Source organism: Elephantulus edwardii, unplaced genomic scaffold (assembly GCF_000299155.1).
Source record: "Elephantulus edwardii isolate Elephantulus edwardi_28Jun2011 unplaced genomic scaffold, EleEdw1.0 scaffold00024, whole genome shotgun sequence".
NCBI classification, from domain to species: domain Eukaryota; kingdom Metazoa; phylum Chordata; class Mammalia; order Macroscelidea; family Macroscelididae; genus Elephantulus; species Elephantulus edwardii.
In genome coordinates, this window is record NW_006399774.1 from 5,616,546 (window position 1) to 5,630,722 (window position 14,177).

General features: G+C 39.4%; 1 pseudogene; it reads right to left on the minus strand.

Annotated features, from left to right (window-relative positions):
- Window positions 1-11,880: 11,880 nt before the first annotated feature.
- LOC102849972 lies at window positions 11,881-13,630 on the minus strand (annotated as a pseudogene).
- Window positions 13,631-14,177: the final 547 nt, after the last annotated feature.

A 14,177-nucleotide genomic window follows, 5' to 3' on the forward strand; every position in this document is an offset into this window, starting at 1 on the left:
TTCTTCCATGCAGTTTACAGTCTGAAAGCTTACTGGACGATCAGCTATCAGTTGTTTCTGACTTCAAAGTACCTAACAACAACTATGTAAATAGGGTTGTTGTGAGTTGGAGAGACTTAGATGGCAACTCACAACAAAAACAATGTCTTGTATATTGATGCTTCTTGAAAATTTGGCATTGTTTAGTTGGGTGACAGAAATTCTGAAGTTTTACGTCCTTGGAATATTTTTTTTTTTGCTTTCTTAAATTTATTCCTGAATTTTGTTCTTGGGATTCAGTTATGTAGAAAGAATTAATTTTACTTTGAGTAGGGGGGATCTTTCCTCTAAATGTTGTTAAGCAGAGACAGAAAGATGCTTAGTCTAGAGTTAATTTAGTCTCCCAGGTAAGTATAAAACCATTTGGGGTGCTCTAATCAGGACTGGAGAAAGACTCATCAACAACCTGCGTTATGAAGATGACACAACTTTGCTTGCTGTAAATGAGAAGGATGTGAAATGCTTGCCACAGAAGAGCAAGTACGACAGTCTTATGTATGGATTCTATCTTAACATCAGGGAAACAAAGGTTCTCACTGCGGGACCAACAGTCAACATTATGGTAGATGGAGAAAGGACTGAAGCTGTCAATGATTTTGTCTTGCTTGGATCAATAATCAACATCCTTAATATCAGCAGTCAGCAAATCAGAAGGCATATTGCATTGAGGAGGTCTGCTGTCAGGGATCTCTCCAAAACACTGAAGAACAACGACGTTTGAACACTTAGGTGAGCTTGATTCAGGCCATGGTCTTCACCATCATCTGCTACACATCACAGGGCTGGACAGTGAATAAATGTGACAGAAGAACTAATGTCTTTGCATTGTGGTCCTGGAGAAGAGTATTGAATATCCCATGGACTGCCAAAAGAGCAAATACAGTGCTGTTTGGGGGCAAAGATGGCAAAGCTTCATCTTTCATACTTTGGACATGTAGCTAGGCAAGGCTATATCTTGGAAAAGGACATCTTGCTTGGGAAGATAGAGGGCCAGTGAAGGACAGGAAGACACCAAAGGAACAGGTTGATGTGGAGACTCCAACAATGAGCTATGGTGTGTTCCAGAGACGATGAGACTGGCACAGGATAGGGCAGGGTTCAGATGCTGACAGGGTTCCGATGAATCATACTCAGCTTGACAGCAGCCAACAACAGCAGTAGCCAGTGATAGAAGAATGATGAGGTTTTCCACGTTGACTACTGGGGACACACACATGCACTTCAAGGTTCTTTGGAAATCTTAAGTTTCTATAAACTTTCATTAACATTTCAATTAAAGAATATGATTCAGTAATAACACTCATCTAATTTATTTCCTACTTGACATTTTCCACTGACCTTTGTTATTTCAGAGCTGCTGTACATAGGGTCACTACGCATCTCAGGCAACTCAACCAATAACATTCTATGACAGGTTTGGAAGAAGGAGTAGCATGCACTTCCTAAACAACATGCCTCGGGGAAACTCTACGAACTTTGATAAATGTCAATAGTTGTAGAGGGGCTTCAGGCCTTTTTTGTTCATAGGGTCACTATGAGTGGTGCTCAACTCGAAGACAATCAATAAAAACAGCAATATCTTTTTGTTTCATGTATTTTTTATACCATTTTAATTGTTTCAGTTAGGAGAGTAAATTCAGTCTCATGTCACTCTATGTACTAAAAGGAAGTTTCGAGTTTTGTAATGTTTTTATCCTGTTGGTGGTAGTAACCGTTAACTTAATCTCTATAACCAAATCTGTAGTTGTTTTGACAACAAAACTGAAAGTGCATGTTTCAGATTGGCTTTTATGTTACCTTTAATCCTGGCACAAAAAGAGCAAGGCTGTTTGTTTTCCCTGAGAACTACTTTGCATTTGCCCCTCTTCTTTTCTTTTCTGGTTAACAGAAACCTATTTTAATAGGAAACTGTAGTCTTTCTTTGATGTGTTTTAATATATTCTCCCAACAGTAATTATAAAACATTCTTATATACTACCAAAAACACTTCCCAGTTTTGCCTTGCATTTTATAAGTTACCATCGCATAGATAGTTTTACATTGGCAAAAACAAACAAAAAAACCCACAAGTTTAAAACCTACTTCTGCTACAGAGAAACTAGCTCGTGGGCAAGTTCTTGTTCTTTCCAATTTTCATTTATTCTGTAAAAAGAAACTAAATTGGGATAGTTCTAAATGTTATTATTTTATAATTGGCAATATTATATTCCCTTTAGTTCCAAGAGTATTTTTAAACAATTTAAGATCCTTTATTTCATTTATTTCTAACTTTTTAAATGTAGCACTCTCTCAGTTTTGCTATTTGATGTCTACTGAATTCTTACAGTTCTGAGGACAGGTATGTTAGACAATGGTGAGATTGACATTGAATGAATACTTTGATGACATGTCAAATTGCAAATAGGCCCTTTCTGCCTCTTTGGGACCCAGCTTTTTTACCGAATGACAGAGCTCACAGTAATGAGAATTTTATGACAATTATTACAAAAGGGAATGGATTTGAAAATAAAGCACAATGAAAATTTTTGTAGGGGTTCTATTTTTTTTAGGTTATTTATTATTCTCTAAACATCGTACTAAATTTACTTCTTTAAAAGAAGTTTTCATATTCAGGACTTCGTGCATGTTATCTACTTGTCAAAATACAGAGCACTTTTCTAAAGCATTCACTTCTTCTAAAATTGCATGTGAAGTAAAATTTGTTTCCTGACATTTTAAAAATTCACATCTTTCTGTTTACAAGCAAAGCATATCCTCTAAAAATATCTATATAAGTGAAAGGCCTTCTTTCTTCAGTAACAGGGTATTGATTATTCAGTAGTGTCATATGTATGACACTTTACTAAAGATTGTGTTATCTTTCAAGCAGAAAACTAAGCTGTTTGTGCTGCAATTTTATGCATAATGTCTAAATTTTTGAAAACTCTAGTTTTTATGTTAGTTGAAAGTAAAGGTTCATACTTTGGAATTGTGAAATAGGAAATACCTCTTGTAAACCTTATCCTTTAAAAAATTTGATCACTGGTTTTGTGATTTTTTTTTTACTTGCACAATCTTTTCAATAGAAAATATATTTCCTTTTATTTTTTTACTAGTCTCAGGATTATAATTTCATAATTCATTTTCATTAATTCTTTACTTTGTTCCAGACTTAGCCTCCTTAATTTTTAAATTGAGAAGTACACATAATACATACATGGAAAATACGTAAATGTATACACTATACATTAGCTACAATATCCCTAGTACCACAACCCCTTCTAAACCCAGCCTGGACTTCCGGCAGTTCTCTGCTGATGTACTGTTCCAGTCGTTTTTGGATAATCTTCAGTAGAATCTTGCTTGCATGTGAAATTAATGATACTGTTCTATAGTTTCCACACTCTGTTGGGTCACCCTTCTTTGGGATGGGAACAAATATAGATATCTTCCAGTCACTTGGCCAAGTGGTTGTTCTCCAGATTTCTTGGCACAACTTAGTGAGCACGTCCAGGGCAGCATCTGTTAGCTGAAATATGTCAGCTGGTATACCATCTATTCCTGGGGCCTTATTTTTTGCTATTTCCTTCAAAGCAGCTTGAACTTCTTCCTTCATAACCATAGGCTCTTGCTCATATGTTGTTTCATGAAATTCTTCTGTGTCTACCAATTCCTTTCTATACAGTGACTCAGTATATTCTTTCCATCTTCTTTAATACTTCCTGGATCATTTAATATTCTGCCTAAATCATCCTTGATTACAGCAACTCGAGGTTTGAATTTCTTCTTCAGTTCCTTGAGCTTAAGAAATGCTTAGTGAGTTTGGCCCTTTTGATTTTCTGACTCCAACTCCTTGCACATTTCATTGTAATATTTTACTTTGTCATCCTGTGCTGCCTTTTGAAATCTTCTATTCAGCACTTTAGTATCTTGAATTCTTCCTTCTGCTTTGGCTTCTCTACACTCCAGTGCAATTTTCAGGGTCTCTTCTGACATCCATTTTAGATGTTAGATGGATCTTAGTGGAAAGCAGGGAATACAAGAGGAATGTATATCTGTGTTTCATCTAGTATGCAAAGGCATTTGACTGTGTGGATAATAACAAACTGTGGCTGACTCTGAGAAGAATGGGAATCCCAGAACACTTGGTCATTCCAATGTGAAACCTATACTTGGACCAAGAGGCAGTCGTCAGAACAGAGCAAGGGAACACTGCATGGTTCAAAATTTGGAAGGATGTACGCCAGGGATGTGTCCTGTCTCCATACCTTTTCACCCTTTCCAAGACATATTTGTTTGTTCTCTTGGCCGTCCATGAGGTATTCAGCGCTCTTTTCCAACACCACAGCTCAAAGGCATCAGTTCTTCTGTCATCCTCATTCACTGTCCAGCTCTCAGCTGAATAGCAAGTGATCAGAAAGATCATGGCCTGAATCAGACGCACCTCCATTCTTAAACTGACATCATTACTCCTGAATAATTTGGTGAGGTCTTTAACTTCAGGTTTTCCCAGTGCAATATGTGTCCTGGTTCCCAACTCCTTGTACCAAGAGTATTAATTATGGATTCAAATAAGATGAAGCTGTTAACAATTTAAGTATTTTCGCCTATCAATCCAGGGGTACGAATCTTTGTTTTCTTGACATTGAGAAGCAATCCTTATCGAAGGCTGTATTCTTTGATCTTCTGCAACAAATACTTCAAGTCCTCCTTACTTTAAGCAAGATTGTGTCATCTGCAGAATGCAGGTTATTGATGAGTCTGCCTCCGATTGTGCTGCCACGTTCCTCTTCATAGAGTCAAGCTTCTCTAATAATTTGCTCAGTGTACAGATTGAATAGGTGTGGAGAGAATACAAGCTTGATGCACTTCCATCTTAATTTCTAAACCATGTAGTATTCCTTTGTTCTGTTCTCAGAACAGCTTCCTGGTCTAGATTCTGATCTCCACCACCACAACTCAAATTTATCAATTCTTTTCTGTCATCCGTATTCATTGTCTAGGGCTCAGAAGCGTAATAAATGACTGAAAAGACCAGGACCTGAATCAGGCACATGTTGGTCCTCAAACTAACATCATTGCTCTTCAATAATTTGGAGAAATATGTGATTATAGACTTTCCCGGTGCAGTACGTCTCTTGGTCTTCTACCTGCTGGTACCAGGTATACCGATTAAAAGTCCAAGGAAGATGAAGTAATTGGCAGTTACAATTTTTACCCCATCTTATCATGATACTGCTTATTGGTACCATGGTGAGAAGCTTTGTCTTCTTGGTGTTGAGATGCAATCCATCTTGAAGGCTGCAATCTTTGATCTTCTGTAGCAAACACTTTTTGCTTTCAGCCAGAAAGGGTGTGTATGCCATCTGCATAACACATGTTTTTGAGTAGTCTTCCTCCAATATATTCCTCCTCAGTCTTCTTCAGTGTTTAGCTTAAATGATTTGCTCAGCATACAGATTGAATAGGTGTGGAGACAGGACCAACCCTGATGTTTCTCTCACTTAGATTCTGACTCAGAGTAACCTATGATTCACAGTTGTCTTACTGAATTTTCTGCATTATACGTCTTTGCAGAAGCAGATTGTCAGAACTTTTTGCTACAGAGCCTTTGGTGGGATTTCAAGTACCCACAGGACACAAACCATTTATTTGCGGTACTCAAAGCCCCCAGCCAACATACCTTTTTTCAAATAGTGATTGCAGAAATGTTAAAAACAATACCTCTGAAAGAAGCTGGGGTGAACACCTTGAGGACATGCCTATTATATAAATTTCTCATCTGAACACTTTTATTAATTTCAAAGTTTACCAAAATCCCACAGGCTGGTTTGATTTAATAGAGTTGAAATAGATGGCATTTTGACCTTGCTACAAAATGTCATGACTCATCTTCAAAAATGAGGAAAAATAAAATCGTAAGAAGAATGCAGCCTTTTAGTGACGATCTGAGACCTTTCGAGTGCAGAGTCCCTACCCTAGACCAGCCTGTGTTGTGCTGAACAATTGTAAGAGGAGCAGAAGCCTGGAAGCTGTTCTCCTGGGGCAATTTATTGACTCTCCCCTGGACAGATAATGTGATAGAACTCTTGCTACTAAAACTTGGAGTGTTTATGTGAAAGATTCATTCTAAGAGGGTAGGCCATTCTAAAAAAAGAGTGTTGTAATGGTTTCAGAGATTTAATAAATATATTGTTCTTAATATTTTTGTAAATATAAAAACCTTCAGAGCAACTTCATACACATACCACATACACACACTGATCGGCTCATATTTCTCATAACCATTTTCTTGCCCTCCAATCCTTCTAATGGGACAGAGTGCTTTTGCTATGTTCCATTAATGTGAACATTATTAAAACAGCATTATCATTGTATTGTGATGGGAAAGTCTGCTGTTAGGGACCTCTCTAAAGTACTGAAGAGCAATGGTGTCTCTCTGGAGACTAAGGTGTGTCTGGTACAGGCCATGGTCTTTGCAATCACTTGTTATGTGTCAGAGAGTTGGACAATGGCCGAGGAAGATAGAAGAATTGATGCTTTTGAGCTTTGGTTTTGGAGAAGAGTGTTGAGGGTACCATGGACTGCTAAGAAAACAAACAGATTCATCCTGGAGAGGATTAAAGTGGGCTGCTCCTTGGAGGCAAGGATTCTGAGGCTCCGTCTAACATACTTTGGACATGTTGTAAGGAGGGACCAGTCCTTGGAGAAGGACATCATGCTTGAGAGGATGGAGGGACAGTGCAGGAGAGGAAGGCCCTCTATGAGGTGGATTGATTCGGTGACTAGGGCAATCTGGAGGAGTGTGTTGGAGACAATGAGATTGGCACAGGACAGAGCAGACTTTAGAGCTGTTGTACATAGGGTCGCTATAAGTCGCAAGTGGCTCGATGGCACATAACAACAACAACAACGTTGTCTTCTTATGCATCTCTGGTGATGTCTTTGGTCTTGAAGAAATAGAAGAAGAGGGCAGAAAGCACTGCATACACTTGTGCACACCATCAAATGAACAATGTGTAGGCCAGTAAGGATGTGAAAGCTAAAAGGTTGCTAAATCAAGTTAAACTCTAGCTAAATACTCTGAGCAGAAAAATATTATCTCAAGTTGTTTCAAACTCAGGAAAGCTATTTAAACGGTGGCCTTAGGCAGTGAGAAGGTATTTAAGGTTAAACGTACAGTGAGAGGAGAAAAGCCTGTGTCTTGGCAGCAGGCCAGCTGTGAGTGCAGGGTACAAGCAAGCCAAATGGAAGGTTCACCAGAAACACACGCTCTCCCAAAGACTTCTTTTAGAGTGCCACAAAGACACAAGAATATGTATGTAAACAAATAGAAGTATTTTTTGCTGATTTACATTGCACTGAACACTTGTGGCAAGGGGATAAGAAGTTGCACTGCCAAACCTAAGACAGGCTGTTCAAAGCCACTAGCTGTTTCACATAATAAAGAAGGGCAATTTCTTCCTGTGAGAAGTACAGCTTCTGAAAACATGCCAGAGAGTCAGTTATGGTTCGGTTCTGACTCACTGGCCCATGACGTAAACAACAGTGTCTCTTTCAAGCTGTGAGGCATTTGGAAAGCACCTTATAGATCTCCATCTTCAACCTCCCCTTTGGTAAAATTAAGCTAATCTAAGCTTGTTGTTAGCTTGTGATGGAGAAAAAGAATACTTCTTTATCACAATACTGAGGGTAAGATAACAGGGTCTGACAGCTGAGAGCTTGAAAAATGGCTAAGAATATCCTTTCTTTAAGAAAATAATTTGCTTGGTCTCCATATCCTTCTTCTTCCATTAGTAACATTTAGAAATAGAACTTTTTTTGATCCCTCCATCATCATAAACCAAGCACAAATCTCTACTGTTCTCATAAATACCTTGACTTTGCTCCACCAAACTTCCAATACATCAAATCTTTCATCCCATCCACAAATCTCCACAAGAACTCCTCTTTCTGAAAAGGCACATTACTTCTCCCCTAGATGAATTCCTTCATGATTGGCTTTCTTCTGTGAAGCTTCCCCTCAACAGGAAACTTAGTCTACTTATTATTTCTAGAATAATCTTCCAAGATGTGATGACTTGATCCAACTTCCTTTAGAGAATCTGAGCTCCTTAAAGGAAGATCATTCCATCTAGCTATTCATTCTTTCTATTTAGATATTAATTCCTTCAGTCATCCAACATTTGATCAGTATCTGTTTTGTACCATATGTCAGCCTATCAGAGTAAATTATAGGAGGTATTCACATCTTTTTTACTATGGTCATTTCTTCCTTCCTTCCTTCCTTCCTCCCTCCCTCCCTCCTTCTCTCCCTCCCTCTCTCCCTCTCTCCCTCTCTCCCTCTCTCTTTCTCTCTTTCTCTCTTTCTCTCCTTCCTTCCTTCCTTCTTTCTCAATTGCATAACTAGTGAAAAAAAGTTGCTGTATAATATACTTCAACTCATGGCAGTTTTCATGCATGTAGAATAGAACTGTTTCTACAGAATATTTGTAAAGGGTAAAGTAGAAACAATTCACCTGCAAACACCTAATCCTCTGACACAACCCTAATATATAAAGTTACAGCAACTTTTTAAAAAACTTCTTTATTTCCAAATATAAGTGTGACATTACTCTTTTCCCCTCTCCCCAGTCAAACATTCTTTGGTGCCCGTATTATGGACTTTCAACTAAAATGGTCAACTTAAGACCTCAATTCTGACAGAATTATGATAAATAAAAGAAATAGAAATAGAAATAGAAGTTGTGACTTCCATCTTCTCCACAGAAAAAGGTTCTACTTAAAGAGTAGCTCAAATGTAGAAAGGCATTATTGTGCATAGTCTTGAATGATCCAGGAAACATCACAAGAAGATGGAGGGAATATTGTGCCAAAAAAAGTACTGGTTGACACAGAAACATTGAAATAAGCAGAGATCGAGATCGTGAATGGCTTCAATTTGCTTGGCTCCACCATGCACATTCTTGGTACCAGCATCCAGGACATTAAAAGACAAATTGCATTGGGAAAGTCTGCTATCAGGGAACTCTCCAGAGTAGTGAAGAGCAATGACATCAGTCTGGAGACTAAGATGTGCCTAATCAAGGCCATAGTCTTTGCAATTACTTGGTATACACCAGAAAGCTGGACAATGACTATGGATGATAGAAGGAGAATTGATGCCTTTGAGTTGTGGTGCTGGAGAAGAGTGTTGAATATATTATGGACTGCTAAGAAAACAAACAGGTTTCTCCTAAAGAGGATGAAACTAGGCTGCTCTTTAGAGGCAAGGATTCTGAAGCTTCATCAGACACACTTTGGGCATGTTACAAGGAGGGACCAGTCCTTGGAGAGGGACATCATGCTTGGGAGCATAGACAGCACAAGAGAGGAAGACCCTCGATGAGATGGATTGATTCAGTAATTGGGGTGGTAAGAGAAGGTGTGTCAAGGACAATAAGGTTGACACAGGATAGAACAGAGTTTAGAGCTGTTGTACATAGGGTTGCAATGAGTCACAAGTGCCTCAACTGCACATAACAACAATTCAATCCGCATGAAAAGTTGGACTTTAAGAGGAACAGTGGCCTAAAGATCAAAGGAGGATTCATCAACTACTTGCAATATGCAGATGACAGTCTTGCTTTCTGAAAGTGGCAAGGACTTTTACCACTTACTTCAAAAGATCAAAGTCTAAAACCTTTAATAAATATTACAACTCAGTATCATGAAAACAAAAGTCCTCACCACTAGCACAATAGACGATATCAGGACAGTTGGGGGAAGGCTGAAGTCAATGGTTTCATCTGACTTAGATCCATAGTCAGCACCCTTGTCATCAGCAAACCGAGGTTACTTTTCCCCCCTTAAACACGTGATCATTTTTCTTTGCAATATTGTCTTGAAAGTTTAAATTGGCATTTGCTGTCCAACATGAGACATTAGTGGCAAGTCAGATCATTGCAATGAAAAGCTACATTAAGGCTGGTCAGACTGTGTTTTACATAACTCCCCACCTTACAGAATCACTATCGTACTCCATCTTTAGCCTGTTGTGTGTTGACATGGTAGTTAAACAAGATAATACCACTGCAGATGAAAGTTACCAAGCATTAACAGAGGAAGAATAATACTCTAGCCTGACTTGCAAATTATATAGGCTTTAGTTTCATTGAAAGGAAAGAAAAATCTGTCACTAAATTTAGTGTGTAAGAGGAAGAACTGATTGGTATGGTAGCCTCTCATTGTTTGAAACAAAATAATAGAGTAACTGACATGCCTTCAGTCCTGGTGAGCTAAAGATATTCCACATCCACAACTTTGGCTCTGTGCCAGCAAATGCCTTAAGCCTGTGTTTCTTTTAACCCCTTTCAGTAGAAAGTCTTTTTCTCAGCTGGAAGTCACATTAATGTTACCATATTTTTTGGATATAAAATTACCCTATTCTAGTGTATTAATTCTAGACTGACCGATCAATCCTGAAATTTTTTGAGTTGCAGCTATGGAGCAGACAATAAAAGGGAAAAAATATGGAAATAGGATGTATCTGCCCTTTCCATGCTCTCAAACCTTTTTCCAAATAAAAGTACTGACGTTATTTTTATGTTTACTCAGTATACTAGTTTCTCTATGAAGTCCTCAAAATGCATTTTACCTTCTGGCATGTATTCCCGTTTTTATTTTTCCCTTGATCAGTGTGGCCTGATTTCCTTCGTTTCTGGACTCAGCCAAAGGGAAGGCAGCCCTCGTGCTGTTTCTGAAGATGGTCCTGTGGTTGAACCATATGCTAATCAGCAGAACTGCATTCGCCTTGTTTAAGGATTTGTTTTTTGTTTTTTTTTAGAGATCTGTTACATCAACCAAAATAAAGTCTAGAATGATGTCTTAAAGATTTGGAAAAGAGATAATAATGCTTCCTAGAAATGAATAATAATGCAGGGCGTTCCCGAAGCTGGCTGAGCTGTCAGCCCAAGGATATGTCATAGCCAGAACTGAGAGAACACAGCCTGACCTCAGAGCATGAGCCCTGGATCAAGGCGCTTTCTGAATTCATACATTCTCTTAACACATTCAATGCATGACATGTCCCAAAATTGCCTTCTTATCTTTATTAATCTTTTTTACTTAGATAAATTTCAGTTATGATTTTTGTTTTAAAGGTATCTACTCCAAATGATCTATCCAATACCGTCAGGATAAGCTAATGAAATCACAGAGCCCATCAGAAAACTAAAATGTAGAGCTAACTGTTCAAAAATTATTAAAAATATCAGGGATAGGAAAGGTTGAAACTAAGAAGTGGGGGCCATTCTTAGAACAGAACATCCATGAAGATAGGTCCGAATGCAGAGAAAGAAAGTGAATGGAGAGAAGTAATTAATACAGGGACTCTTTCTTGTTCAACCTGGTTTTGTTTTGTGGGTTTTTTTTTTGGGGGGGGGGATGGTTTCCAACCTGGTTTTAAGGTCCTTTCAGTGAACACGATGTTGATTAAAGAGAAAATTTGATGAAAAGCAACTTGACATTCTGGAGAAATGGTTCTGAAAACCAACCATGAGAAAGTCTGAGCTTTGATATGAGGTATAGAAGCTATGAATGGGGATGGAAAACTCTCCCATGAATCAGGTTACACAAAATATGCAAGAGAATACATGTAGTCCCCCTTCTACCCTCATATATTGTACCCATAGGTGGCACTCCTGGTGAAACATAAAAACTAAAAAGAAAACAACCACCCAAGACTCCTCTCACTGTCATCAATAGGAACTGACTCATATCTGACCCTACAATTGGTTTCAGAGGCTGTAAATCACACAAGAGGAAATTGTCCATTTTTCTCCTAGGGAACCACAGGTGGATTCCAAACGTATGGTCTTTGGGTTAGCACGACTCCCTGTTGACCATGCCACCAGACATGCCTAAAACATGCAAGGGTGAGAGCAGAAACAAATTCCCAAAGACCTTGTCTGCTTCAGTGCTGAAAATGACTGAGAGTCACCTGAAATATGTGGCTCAGAAACATTCTGACAGCCCAATTTTGTGGAATCTTGTAAAAACAAAAAGGGCCACATAACACAACACAAACCAACAGGTAGGCTCCTTGGAAAGGCCCAGTAGTCAGAATGCCCGCTGTAGTCAGGCTTAGGCCAATGCATAGGCATTATAATGCTTGTCTTCACAGTGTAAAGAACTTTACTTCACTCTAGGTAAACAGATTTTGAGTGCTTGAATCAGTGGCACAGGCAGTGGGAGAAGAAATACAGATTTTCCTAAATCACTGCTCAGGCTGGTGATTTAGTGGCAAGAAGTTGTGTGGCCAACACAAAGACATGCAGTTTGAATCCAACAGCTGCTCCATGGATGAAAACTAGGCAGTCTCCACCCGTGTGATTTTTAGCCTCTGAAAACCCACTATTGTGTCAGCTTTAAATCAATTCTAACTCAACGCTTGTAGTTGTTGTGTGCTGTTGAACCTGAACAGATTTATAGCTGACTTTCCAGTGGTTTTTCAGAAGCAGAAAAACATTCAGGAGGTGATTGCCCATCCTTCTCCTGCAGAGAACCTGGTGGATTTGAACTGTGAGCCTTTGGGTTGGCAGTGCATTTGCTTCTCCTCTAAGCCACCAGAGCTCTGGTACAAAATAGTAACACCACCATAGCACTGAAAAAAACCCAATTAACAGCAATTATGTTTTCATTTCATGTCCATGGCTTCCAATTAATCAATATTCCTTCTTAATTTTAGAATTGGTTTGGTTAATGGACAATATTCTTTCTTTTTTTCCTAGTTTTCCTAAGTATTGAGGAAAGAAAATCTTGAGGCATGAATTCCTACATAGATGCAGGTCAGGGAGCAATCTCACACTCTTTATCTAATTATGGAATTTTGATCCTACAAAGACTACCAGAAACAAACAATTGATTCAATTCTCAGTTGTTATTGTTTGATAGTTCAGGGTTTTTTTTTAGCTGTTGAAAAGTTTTCTTGTTTTGTTTGGTCCAAGGCATGGGCGAGGAGTTTCTGGGTGGATAAGATTCTACATGAGGGTGGGAAAGAGAAGCTTGCTGCTGGTGGCAGGGGGACGAAGAGGGCCCCCCTGTAGGTCCCCGCAGGCCCCTTGAGGGTGAGACACTCAAAGAGATACTCCCCCAGCCCAGCCTGGGGGCTGCACAGTCTTCTAACATTGGTCAGATGGTCACCCATCTTCTTCAGCGGTTTCACTTCCTCATCTAGGAAGTGGTTCTCTAGAAAGTCACAGAGATGGGGGTCAGTGTGGGCGGAACCCACGGCGTGCAGATCCAGAAGGGCCTGGTTTAGGTTCTTCGCCAAGGCCAGCGCTGCTTGCATAGTGTCCAGGGTTTTACCCCACTCATCCTGGGATGCTTCTGGATATCTTGGAAGAAGACTCGGCTGCCGCTCTGGTTTTGCAACTTCAAGAGCCGCTCGGCACCCTCGCGTTTCTCTTTTGCCAACTCGCGAAGGTGTCCCGACCTTCCATGGCCACAACATCAAGGTCAAAATAAAAACCCAGAGAGAGGTAGGTGTAAGAGACTATATGTACAGGTTGACCAGACGGTTGACTCTGGCCTCTGCTTCGGCGGAATAATTTTGATGGAGCTGAGAGCTCATAGTTGGTCAAGGTTTCTGGGTTAACAAAAACACGGTGTTAGCTGGTCCCAAAATAGGAGATGGCTAAGATGTCCCAAGGTTATGCCTGGAGATGAAGTTGGAGGGTCGTCAGAGGCTGGAGGTGGTCTGTTTCATCCAAACACTGTTTAAACAAGAGTCAGATCCACGGGGCCACTGGGGAACCTCCATACAGTTTTTAAAAGCTGTAATCTGGTCATCAGAACTTTCTTCATAGACACAACTGGGTGGATTTGAACTGCCAAACTTTTCTTTACTAACTGAATGTTAAATCATTTTGGCCACCCCGCCCCCCACCCTCAGGGACACTCAGAGCTTTAAAACACAAAAATAAGAAAAAAGACAAAACAGTAAAGAATCATATCCTAGAAGGTATAATATCAAGTCTCAAAATGCATTAGATATATTAATGCAGGAAACACTACTATGATATTTGGTCACAATGATGTTGTTGTTATATGCCGTCGAATCGCTTGCGACTCATAGCGACCCTATGTACAACAGCCCTAAACCCTGCTCTATCCTGTGC